General features: G+C 42.7%; 2 protein-coding genes across 3 annotated transcripts in view; both read left to right on the forward strand.

Annotated features, from left to right (window-relative positions):
* Positions 1 to 12,681, forward strand: part of dtnbp1b (dystrobrevin binding protein 1b) — a 199,837-nt gene that overhangs the window by 42,040 nt on the left and 145,116 nt on the right. The gene's annotated exons all lie outside the window — the stretch shown is intronic.
* Positions 4,219 to 12,681, forward strand: part of atxn1a (ataxin 1a) — a 77,152-nt gene continuing 68,689 nt past the window's right edge. The window contains exon 1 of one of the 2 annotated variants that reach the window (XM_084031542.1): positions 4,219 to 4,341. The gene's annotated coding sequence lies outside the window, so the exon portion shown is untranslated. The remainder of the gene's footprint in view (positions 4,342 to 12,681) is intronic. The other variant, XM_084031543.1, reaches the window with a different exon arrangement.

The raw sequence follows: 12,681 nt of genomic DNA on the forward strand, positions 1-12,681 counted from the left end.
TTGTGTTTACAAACGTGTGTTGGAGAGCCTCCCTTGCCTGGTCAATAATTAAAGTCACTACTTAGGAGGAGGAGAATTTTCTAGCCTTATTAAACCAGAAAAGATGACTGAGGAGCCCATCCTCATTCATGATACATGAGGGGCTGGTGTTTTTTACTTTTTTTTTTAGGGGAGGTGGAGAGCTGAACAGACGTCACATTGAAAGAATAGTAGACACCTCACGTGGAGAGAATTACAACAGGGGTGAAAGTGGAATTAAGTATTTCCACCAAAATGATTTGCAGTTTAAACAGGATGTGGAAAGGGTGAAACAATAGTTCAGAGACTTTTATAATAAGAAAAACATTGTGTTCCTGTAATATTACAGTCTGATCCACAAAGGCAGCATTCTAATAGAAAGATTTTCATCCAGAACTAAGAGCCAATTATTTTATATTCATAGAGAAACAACGCTTGTCTTTCCAGGATTCTTTGTTTTTATCAAAGCAACAATGCAACACAAATCACATCTGTGTTGCATGCCTCTTTTTTTCGGACCGGACTTTGAAGTTCTCCTTTCCATTTATTTCTGGACTTTTTCTACACAGATCACATTACGAAACTCCAGATTTACTTCCCCCCCAAAAAACCAGCCTGCCCGAGACAGCCCGATTGAATTGGCTGCTGTTAATTCACAGATTAGGGAACTCTCCTCGCATCCTAATCCTCCTCGCTCGTTCTCCCTTGTCACGGAGTGGGGAAGGTGTGTGAGAACAGGTTAGCCGATAGCAGGCATTCACTGTAGGATTACACTTGCAAGGGCAGATTTAAGCTTGTGTAATTTGGTTGTTAGAGAGGTGGTGTGAAAACGGTGGCGTATTAGGGAGCTGGTGATTGGTACATGCTTATTAAAAGGCTGCAGAAGCTGGATTTGCCACGGCGAGAAAAAGTGCGGGAAAGGAATCGGGTGCATGAAGTAAAGTTCAATTTAATGGCTGTTCTATGTTTATCATGCCATGAAAAACAATGAACACTAATTAAATACAACTTTGGACTCCGGACTGGGAACGGGATCTGCAGTTGCTCGGGGTTAGGCCACGGCCTTTTGGGATTGTGGAGTAGACTAAAATTACAACACCGCATGTTGAGAGCGTGCGTAGCAGAGATGTGGAAACCATTAGTTTAAAAGTGATGGATAAATGGGTTAAATCGCTGAAGTAAATGGATAAATGTCGAGCTAATGGATACAATGCTGAAACAGATATCTGACATGAAGGTCTGATAATAAAAGGAATCATTATATAACGTATCACGTACGGCAGCATTTCAAAGACCATCATCTTCTCTGTTTAAAAGCAGAGGAGTGTATTAATCTATTTTATAATATAAGTATAAAACACTCATGTGATGCTTTCTAGAATCTAGAGCTTGGAAACACTTCCATATTTGAGCAAAAGGGGGAGCGTTGAGCAGCTGTAAAACACACCACCATCAACTAACTTCAGCTGACGCCGAGGCCTTGAAATGTGAAGTGACAGCCACTTTCAAAGCGTTCAGGATGAAAGTCGTTATTATTTTTTTTTTGCAAAGAATTTGAATAGGTGACGTGGAGGCAGTGGCCTGCTCTTGCTCATATTGTACTGAAAAGGTAAATCTTAAACTTCACACACAAGTGAAGAAAAAAATGCAATGTGAATGCCTGAAGAGCTTTCGGAGGTGCTCAAAAAGATGAATGCACCTCGTTAAGTGGCGACTACTTCAGATTCTGCAGTCAAGCGAAGATGACCGTGACCATTAAAATCTCAGAAAATCCCTCCGGAGCTGCTTCCAAAAGGCGAGCGACTTTTAGTTATTTATTTATAAGTGCGTGTTTTGAGTGTTATTTATTCATATCCCAGCTGAGGTGTCAATTCACTTGTTTGTGTATCGAAGACAGGGAGGCATCCACTTAACTGACCTGTCAGAAAGACAAAAGAGAGCTTTTTTAATCTAAAAAAAAATGCATTGACATTTAAGATATGGGTCATTTAATCTGACAAAAAAAAAGCCATTCAGATATGCAGGTCTCCATTTCTCAGCATTCTTCCTGTACGTGCCACACCTGGTGCACTTTATCGCCCCCGAGTGTGTTCACACCTCCAAAGAAACACAGATACATCTCCAGGGAGTAACTCAACCCTCGAAGTATCTGCTCCTCCTTTAGGAGCAGTTCTTTATTATTCCTCAAGCACGCCATTGCTCCCCCGTGGCCTGTACATGTCTGCTGCTCCTTTGCAACTGCAACGAAATAAATAAAAGAAGAGTCAAACCCGGAGGTTTCCACATGTGCACCCATTCATCGACCCATCGTAGCAGCGAGAAGGTGCATACCTGCGAGGACATGCAGTGACGAGGGTGAGCGTAAAGCCCGGAGCGAGTACATGCTTGTGTGCATGCAAATGAGTGCCTGTGCTTCTGTGAGCTGATCCTGAGTGAGATCAAATCACAAATCGGGATGATGTGGTGATTTATTACCTGTTGTCAGCTGATGGCTTCCTCGTGAAAGCGTGCATACGGCCGGCATAAGGAGTGTTTGTGAGGCTCTTGGTTCCACGTGTCCAATTTAAATCTATGTCCCTCCACCAGACGGTGTCCCTTCATTTCTATGCATCCGGGCCATGAATGTAACGCAAGCCTCCCGGCACACAGGGCAGCCTACCTCTCTGTCTCTTTTGTTTGGCATACATGTGACAAGGGCACAATAGAGCCAGCGGACAATAGGCCACTTATTGAGTGACTGGCAGGGAGTGGGATAGGTCCCAGATCATCTGTCACTCCACAGCCTCGTGCACCCATACGGCTCCCCGGGTCAGTGCCAGGTTGCACTCCGGTGACCTGGAGGCGAAGACGCTTGTTGCCGTAAATCTGGGAGAAGTCACTGAGGTCGAGATCATAAAACAAAACACAAAACAAAAAAAACTTCCTTCATGGTAACTTTAGCTGTTGACTTTAATGATTTTTCATAAATAGAATCGTCATCAACAGAGACTCAAGGAAACTGTTAAACCTCCCATTTCTTTTTTTAGTCAAATATGTGACTGAGCCACATGCCAAATGAATTCGGCAGCTTAAGGTGAATATGCAATAACTGAATCATGCCATGAGTAAACGCCTTTCATCAACATGTTTTCTAGTACTACTCCAAGATTGTGTGTGCGTGTGTATGGGTGTGTGTGAAAGCAGCTGCTAGGGACACAGCTAAGGTTTTCCACCCTGCCACAGTCAGCTGACTGTCTGTCATTGCCGTCAGCTGAGCGGATCTCTCTCTGAGATCTCCAGCTCTCTGCCTGCCGTGACCTGCTGGTCTGGTGACAGCAGCTTCCTGAGAAATCAAATGTAAAGACGGCTCGGCGTCCCAGCATGTGATATCAAGCGAAGCACTGAGGTCATGGCATAAACAAATGATCTTATATATCTTGTGTATATGTTATTATGTTACTGAGACAGTTTTGTTTTTCACTTTCCAAAAATTGCTGTGAATTTAGGGTCACTTTGTGATCGTAATTGTATGTGTTTAAATGCCTGATATTTTCTATATTAAACACAAATAATGGTATTTTAGTGTTTTAAGGTTCATTATCTGCACAGTGTCCTTGTTGCACTTGTTGGGACAAGTTTGCCCTGTCTTATGAGGGTATTAAAATATATTACATATGTAGTAATAGTAGAATATCAAATACTAAATTACAAGTAACCATTTAAAAGCTCACTTAAGCGTAAGGAAAGGAAAAATAAAGTATTGATTGTGCGGCAGCATAGGTGTTATATTATTATTATGCATTACATTATTGATAATACATCAACATGCTGCATTGTTAGATGAAATGTTATCCTGCTACTATTGCTACCCACTTTTTATTTTTAGAAAAAAAACCCAATAAACACACCCATCTCTGGAATTTGCTCATAAAGTATGCAGAAGTCCATGATATGAATATATCCCAAAAATACACTTTTTTACACAGTAAAATAAAAAAAGCATATATATAGGGCTAGTGTGCATTCCCACGCCCGTGTAGTGACAGTGCATTTGTAATCCAGTCTGTTTGCTCCGAGCCCTTCATATTTTTGCATGAGTAGCTTACAAACTGCTCCATTTCTGAACTTCTCTCTCTCTCTCTCTCTCTCTCTCCGTCTCTCTCTGTGCGTGTGTGTCTCTCTCTCCCCCCCTCTCTCTCTCTGAAGGTGGGGGCAGAGCTATTAGCCGTGCGCTGCAAACATCATTAGGGGAGACGCTTTCCACCGTCAGCGCCGGAGCAGAGCAGGGGAGCCCTGGCAACAAGGAGAGACAGAAACTCAGCAGCCCGGTACACCTCACAGTAAGTCGCACCAAACTGTCCATCCGGTCCGCGTTCCGCCGACCTGTCATTGCTCTCGCCGTGACACTTTCTCTGTTTTTCGGAGCCGCGGAGAGAAAATGGCTGGAAAAAGAAACTGGGCAGGGTGGCGCTGACGCTCCGGTTTTTTTTTTTTTTTTTTTTTTTTACTTCAAAGCCTCGGAAAATGTTTGACTTCAGCCCCCTGACCTATTTTTAAGTGGCCGAGCTGCACGCGGGCGTGCGGGGTTCGCGTGCGTATACTTGTCATTTCGCGACGTAAATGCAAAGTTGTGTTTCAGCGGGGCGAAAGGAGAGCGGAGGTTCGGCGGGATTCTGACCGAGCGAAGAGCGCGTCCGCCGGCGAGCTTGGCGTGCGGGCGGCCGCTGCACTTTCACTAACTGCGCCACTCGACCTCGGCTCAAACAATTTGCTCTTTACGGACTATTTCCCGGCGCTCGACGCCGACAAACTGCGCTGCACGACGCACGTTAGAGACGCGCTCGTCTTCTTTTCGACACTTTCCCCACTGACAAGCACTGTCAAAGGCGAGAATTGTGTTTTTAATCTACGTTTCACCATCGCGGAAGTGTTTTCTCTCCACGAAAAGAGACGGAGAACAACTAAACCACAGTCCACATTTGACCGGCGTTTGTGAATTTAACGTGGTTAACGTGTGTTTCGCGTGTTGGGACCGTTTATTAAACATTGCGTGTGTAATACGGCAGGCTACTACACAGTCGTACATTGCCAGCTGGTTGTAAAGGACATAGGGTTTGTGATTGCTGGACTACCCGTGATGTCATTCATCCTAGCTTGGACCATTATATAACGGGACTGTAGGGAAGCCTGTGATAGCAGGCTATTTTTACTCTGTTTACACCTCGGAGTTGCACTAAGGATGGGCTATACTTCCCAGCTGGTAGCCTATGTTTCCGCTCACATTATGAATTTAATATTACATCCAAATGAGAACAAATGGATGGAGTGATGGAGTGATTGAGCTGCAAAAGGTGAAAGGGTGCAGGGCTTCACCATCAGCTGCATTTAAAGTGATCCCCTTTCTGATGATGTCTGTGTAATTATTTGCTTTTTGAACAAAAAAAAAGCAAAAAAAAAAGTTGTCCGGCTTAACTTGTTGATTTGTCTCCTAGTCGGTCCTCTTATGGAATGCAATACATTGAGAGCTTTCATTTTAATTATGCTACGAATCAAAATAATTGCCTTTGCATATTCAGTTGCAAAATGCATTATTGAATTTGCATGACAAAATTTCATATTTAATTGCAAAACTCATTGCCATTTGAATAAAGGACAAAAAAACTTCCAAAGAGTTGCCTTCCCTAGCCAATGAATGAACCATTCACCCAATGCTGCGACTGTACTTTACAAGTTATATGATGACAGCATATGATAGAAATACGTCTGAATAAATAGAAAATATGAGCTATATCTAAACCCAATATACAGTATAGTGTATTTATATACACGGGTTAAAGGAGGAAGGAAGAATTATATGACAGCTCCTCGCCCTTTGTAATCACAGAGGTTAGAATTGACCTTTCGCCAAGTCCCGCCCTCAAATGCAGATTGGCCAATCATAACGTAGCTCCGGCCAGCTCTGACCAGGTTCAGACTATTATCCAGCCCTGCTTTATAGACTCATGCAATTTTATTCAGGTTTTGTGGATTTAGAGCTTAGGGTTATGTTTCTATTAAAAAAAAACTGTGGCATTACATTAGCAGAATGACATTAGCACATTGTTGACTAGCCTTAGTACTTCTAGGCTAATGTTAGTACATGGTACAGAAGGTATACTGAATGTATACACATGTTGTTTTTGCTTTGTAATGGCTGTAACAGTGAATAATGACCTACCTGACTTTATAGGAACAGTTTTGTTCCCTTTAGTTGTCTTTTTGTCTCAATTACCAGGTGATGTGGTGGACTTTAGCTTATACCTCTATCTTTTTAACCTGATTTTACTGCTGCATCAATCTGACTCCCTTGATATATCCTTCAAACACATATTGTAGATCTTTCTGCAACTTCTGTCTCTGAAGTTGCGTTTTTGTTATTCCTTGATAATAATTGTTCAGAGAGTGTAGTAAGTGACAATGTGGGCTCCATTGGTCTGACAGTTTGACAGTGTAGCAGTGGGGGTGGGGGTGGAAAAGACTGATGTAGGCTATTTTTTTTACACTTCTATTATCCAGTTATTCCAGCATGCAGATTCTTCATTGACCAATAGTAATCATATTGGTTCATGAAGCAACATTTTGGTTCATACGGCTGTCTGTGTTGTAGAGGCAGCAGGTCGGAGAAGGGACAGAGGTAGTAGCCAAGTGGTTTAATGAAAATGTATAGCTGAGCATCAATTCTGTAGCAGGGAATGTCTTGATGTCTAACGATGGAAAGGAGATGGATGATAAAGTGAGGAGGACCCATCATCGTTCCCTGTGGAATTACTATGAGATCTTGGGTCTTAATGGAGACATACTTGAGAACTCTTACGCTTGAGGGATTAACCAGATGTACACAATTGCTCATACCAGTAGGGCATAAATGTTTTAGGAGGATTTTTTTTGAGATACCATTAGGAGTTTACCTTAGAGATTACCGGACCACTACCACTAGTATGCAACATGAAGGAGATAACATTTCAGTAGTGGTGGGAGGAGGGAAGATGCACCAGGAGTGCATGTTGTCTTCGTTAACTAGAGAGTTTACACGTTTGTTTGGGGTGACAAAGGTTTCCAACGGTGTATTGCAAGCCTGGCGGCCCAGTTGTGAGTTGCGTGTCTTGCTTGCCACCCACTGATTAAAGGGAAGCTAGCGATAACTTCGGCCGATGCTAACTTCAGGTGGGCTTTAAAGTAGACCAACTATCTTAAAGCCATTTTTTATTTGGAGCGGCTAATCTATTGAGTGTGACACCTAGTGGAAAAATTCAGTATAGTCTATATATTTGAAAATGTTTCCACCGGCTCAAACCTAGACATCGTGGTGAAAGCTGTATTTAGACGTAGAGGAGTGGGGATGGAGTGTGGGTCACAGTCGGCTGCACCGTGAATTTGAAAAGGGCACTTTTGGTCCTGTGACAGCTATGATGTGGGTTAAGCTGAGTGGAAACAGTGCAGTCCAGGATTTCAGGGATGGGATGGAACAAAATGTTAACTTTAGCAGCAGGTCTTTCAGGATGGTGGTTGACAGCTAACGGCGTGGAAGTTTTAAAGCTGGTGAGCACATGATGAAAGGAAAGATGTTAATTTAAAGGGTGGAGGGTGAAGATAGACAAGAACTATTGTATACAATCGGTAAACAGAGGGTCTAGTAGGGATTTAGATTGGGCACCGAGAATTAACCGGGGGCTGAATTTATTTGGAGTGCCCCCGATAGTTTTGGTCTCTGTTGATGACATTTTTTTAGTCGATTAGTTGTTTTTTATGCTTTTTTTCGTGCTGTATGACATTTCAAAGAAACGTATGAGCTTATCTCTGGTTAACTCAGGATTTAAATTGGTGCTTTGTCTGATTCCTTGTGTGAGAAACTCAATTTTACAGTTCTGTTGCTTAAATCAACTTGTTGATTATTTGACAAAATTGCATGAGTGTTGGTTGACGTTGAAAGAATTTCTTTGGTCGAGGACAGCCCCAGAATGTATAGAAAGAGAACACAATGAAATCCTAAAATGTATATTAGTCTTAGGTATATCAAGGAGAGAGAGAGGGGGGGAGAACCGTATATTTAGGGAACAGCAGAGGGAGTAGTTGTAGTTCAATGATTTCCAGACTGGTGCGGAAAAAAAGGTTTTGATTTGGTCTATGAGAAAAAACAAATTTAATATTTTTCAGGTTGCTTCAAATAGGCTTTGCCTCAGTCATGATGGTGAACACCAAGGCTTTTTGAAAGGGATAGACCGAACTATAGTGCTCTATGTGCGGTCTTGACCCTGTCCATCAGGCGTGCTGTTCACCCCCCCCCCCCCCCCCCCCCACACACACATGCACTTTACCACTGCCACTATAGCCTTTGATTCTAGCCGCCACTCACTTTCAAATGGTAATGAGAGGCAATTAGAAGCCAATGTGTCCTAATCACAAGCCATTTAAGTGAGCTTGGGTCATTTGTCTGAGCCATATGTGCACACGTACCCACACTCTCAAACATACATGAATTTACACAATCTACTAAATTACACTCAAGTCTTTTCTTTGTCTTTGGAATTTGCCCATGTAAGGGAAAAAAGGAAAGGTGTGTGTTTATGTGTGTGTGATCTTCAGGCAATGGTTGGGTGGAGATTTCACAGATGAATGAAAAAGTGACAGACATGGCTCCATGCTCCAACCTGCACATACAGGCAGAGTGAATGATGGGTAGGCGGGCCAGAAGGATCGACAAATTGCCGCCGCAACAGGAGTTTGTGTGTGTGTGTGTGTCTGTAGATAGAATAACAGTGCTTGCTCTCAACATTTGCTTAGAGAATAGCTGTGACACGTTACACACTGCAGGCGGGGGCGTAGTCAAGGGTAAACACAAATAAGCACCTGTATCGCTTGAGATGTTTGGAGTCTGAATGGGTGAGTAAACGCATAGGTAAAACAAACTAACCCTGCACCGCACAAAAGCTTAAGTGGAGATGGGGCAGTCTCCTAATAAAGTTTTCTTCATTTATTTCATACTATGGCCCTGACTTAACTCTCATGTACAAATAGTGCACATCTGTTGCAAGGAGCATAACAAACATAGACACTTGTTATAATAAAGTTATTGCACATAGAAACATATTTAGTTGTCCCACACTGAAAGGAGACGCATTTTCCACAGATTATAGGTAAAAAATGATGCGTAGTTCACACCAGACTCCGTCACAGGCGTCTGCTTTTACACCAGCTACTACGTGAGCTACACAGAAAAGAAGAAGGGTGGGTGTAGGGAGTATGGGATTAAAGTTGGACAAATAAAAAAAAGTCTGTGTGAGAAAAATGATTTTGAAATAGTAAAGAGGGGTGGGTGGTGTTGGGGGCGCATCAAGAGATTGAGCTGTCTGGTTGAACCATGCAGTGCGCTTAGACCTTTTCAGCTTTTCCTTTCATCCTCCTCTATTCATGAGCGCACCGAGTACACATGCATGCACACAAGAGAAAGGACACCCTCACACACAGAACACTGCTTTTGAAGGGGATCAATGAGAGTTTTGTGTATTTTGTGTGAACGAACATTCCACCGTGTGTGATCGGGTGTGCCTTTATTGCTTAGTGCTTGTGTTTCTTGGACTGCTGTCTGTACAGGACAGCAACAGCAATTTGTTTGAGATGCGGCAGCAGGCACTTGACTCTGCGATTAATCATAAACGTGTCACTGGCGATCTCTGAGTGAATGAGGTTTTTTTATGGTCTTGTGAATAGGGACAGGACGATATGAACATTTTATATCACGATATTATCCCTATAATCATCAAAATGTGCTTAAAACTCTTAAAATGGCACTTAGACTTGCTAATATTTTTATTGTGTACAGATAAGTCACATAACTCTTTTTTAGTGAACAATTAAATAATCTTAAAAAGATGCTCCTTGCATAAATATGTTTTTTAAAATGTATGTGTTATTAAATCAGGCTCTATTTTTCAATTTGCTACCATGATAGTGAGGTAGACAGCGTTTTCAATTCACTGTGATGATATTTAGGATTATAACCGTAATGGAAATTCACCAAGATTGCTTATTTTAAGTGTTTTTTTTTTCTCGATTATATTTGTAATTCATTTAAAGCATTATAACAATCACTTTACTACTTGTGGATCCGTACTGTGTGTGTGTGAACATTAGAGTAGATTTGCAGTCTTTGTGACCCTCTTTCCATGCTTACCGTCTTTATTTTGAAGTGGCAATCTAATCAATACCAATCTTCTGAATGACCGAGGTAGTCCCAGTGTCTGAATGGGAGAGAGAGAGAGAGAGAGAGGGAACCAAAGCCGGCCTACAGACTTGTGTTACGTTGTCGGGTCGATAAGCCGCTGCATGGCTCAATAACTATGTGAAAAAGGGAAGCTGGCTTTGGGACTTAGTTCAGCCGTGTGTTGGCTTTGGCTGTGTAATGGCTGCCAGTGTAGCTGACATGATATACAGTTTGTCTGTATGCCAGGAAGGTTGCTGTAAAACGCTAAACCGGACTAAACTCCAGAGTGTTCTGTGTCTAAATGATGACGGAGTGCTCCTGTGTGCTAATAGCAAGCTCTAAGGCTTTAAGAGTTCCTGCATCACTTTGAATCTAATACACCAAATGTAGAGCGTATATACAGGTTTGTTACAGGAAAACACGCTAAAAATAGACGATAAACTCCTTTCCCATTGCTAGTAGACCAGCAGGAGAAGAGTGCCTTTCTGTTTTTTTTCTCTTCTGGTGTGTCACCGGCACCAGAAGCAGGGTTAATAAATGGGGGAATGGTTACAGTGGTTACATCTTTTCCTTTTTTTTCTTTTAATCTGTGACTGGTTCAGTCTTTGTCATTGTTGGAACAATGGAAATAATGAGAAAGACGAGTTTTATTTTGTTTCTGCCGAGTTTAAATGAAGTGTTTTTTACGAGCATATTATCAATATGTTTTATATGTTAATAGATTATAATAATGTTGATTTTATTTCTCATATATTCACTGCAGCGTGCGTCACGTAGCATCACACTGTAAAAGCGGCCTGTCAACTGGGTGTCAGCTTTCCATCACTGGAGCCGATGAATCCGCGTGACTACTGCGGTCCTTTGTCCTGGGAATGAATGCTGATTGTAACCTTTTCCCCTGAAGACAAAAGCCAGATGTTGGTGGGTGTTTTTTTTTTTTTTGTCCAGTGGGAAAAAGGCTTAAGCCAATCATCAAACCAGTGAAATCTTCAGAGCTGGTTCATAAACTGTTTCTAGAAAGCTCATTTCTGTGCCCGAGCTGTAAATCCAATGTGGTACCTCATGTAAGTCATCATACAATGGTTGATTCAGTACACTGCTCCTGTGATCTCTCTGCTGTGATTCATATTTGATTACATTCCAAGCGAAGCCTGGCTGAGGGTTTTAAGCATTGGCCTTTTGAGGGCCAAGTTAAATGAGGGAGGACCGAACTGATAACAGCTGTTTAATGGTATTATATAGCGCATAATAGAGCAATGGCTCTGAGCTCTTTCAACTGTGGCTCGCTCAATGACAAACACATTCTTCCAGTCTTGTCTTCTCGCCCCTTTTCTCCTCTTTTCTCTTCCTCTAGCCCGGTCTTCTCTTCCTTATCAGAGGCAGTGGAGGATTACAGTAGGGAGTTGACACTGACTGGCAGTCAGACAGCTCCTGCAGACTCCTCTCTTCCCCACAGAGCTGCAGGCCTGGGACAAGGATAAGCTGACAACCTGGGACACGGCCAGATAGATAGTGATGAGGAAGAGAGATGACAGAAGAATGCTAGGAATAGGGGTCTTGTATATATATTGGAGCAGAAATGTAATAATTTCTATAGCCCAGACCATTGGCATGACCTTCACAGTTATTGTCTTCAAATCTTAATTTTTATTTAATTTAGGGGAGAACTCTGAATAATGAACATACCTACTGATGTGCCATTTGTAATACATCTGCAAGAAGAAGTACATCTCAGTTAAGAAACCTACTGTTACTTTATCGGTGCTTCTTACTCAGCTGCGGGCTGGGTGTGGGGGCATCAACAATAACTTAAGAATGAGCCAGGAGGATATGCATCTAGAGAGGAATTCAATAACAGGAAAATGGGCAGTGATAGAAACAATCCCTGGAATACCAAAACCCACCCTTTCGCCAGTGTTGCTCTTGGCACAAGCTGGCTTTTCCATTACTACTGCTTACTCCTCAGGATGTCAAGACACGGCACACTGCAGCAGTGCGCCCTCGAACGTCTCATTTCATCAGCGGTTTTGTGATGTGGCATGTGTTACCACTGCTGCGCCTTCTTTCTGACAACGCATCGGTTTGTGGACTTGAGTCACTGTATGGTCAGAGAGGCCGTGCATGGATGGGCACCGGAGGACAGGCTGAGGCGAGCCTGTGCAAGTTAACCACGGCAATATTTAAAACAGCGTCTGCCAGGCTGAAAGTATTTCCTCTTCTCCTGAGCTGCGGTGTGGTTTCAATAGAGCAAGTTGCTGGATGCAGGGCCGGATTGTTGGACTTCACTGCTGTCTCTCTGTCCGGCTGGCTGGTGGTTGCGGCTTGGCCAGTCGGCCGTTTTTACTGGTTGGCTGCATGGCCGTCATCTGGCTGACTCGCTGGCTGCCTATTATATCTGCCCCTTCCTTTTAGCTATGTAGTGAGCTTGTGCTATTAGAACAGGG

The sequence above is a fragment of the Eutrigla gurnardus genome (genome assembly GCF_963514095.1).
Source record: "Eutrigla gurnardus genome assembly, chromosome: 17".
NCBI lineage: Eukaryota > Metazoa > Chordata > Actinopteri > Perciformes > Triglidae > Eutrigla > Eutrigla gurnardus.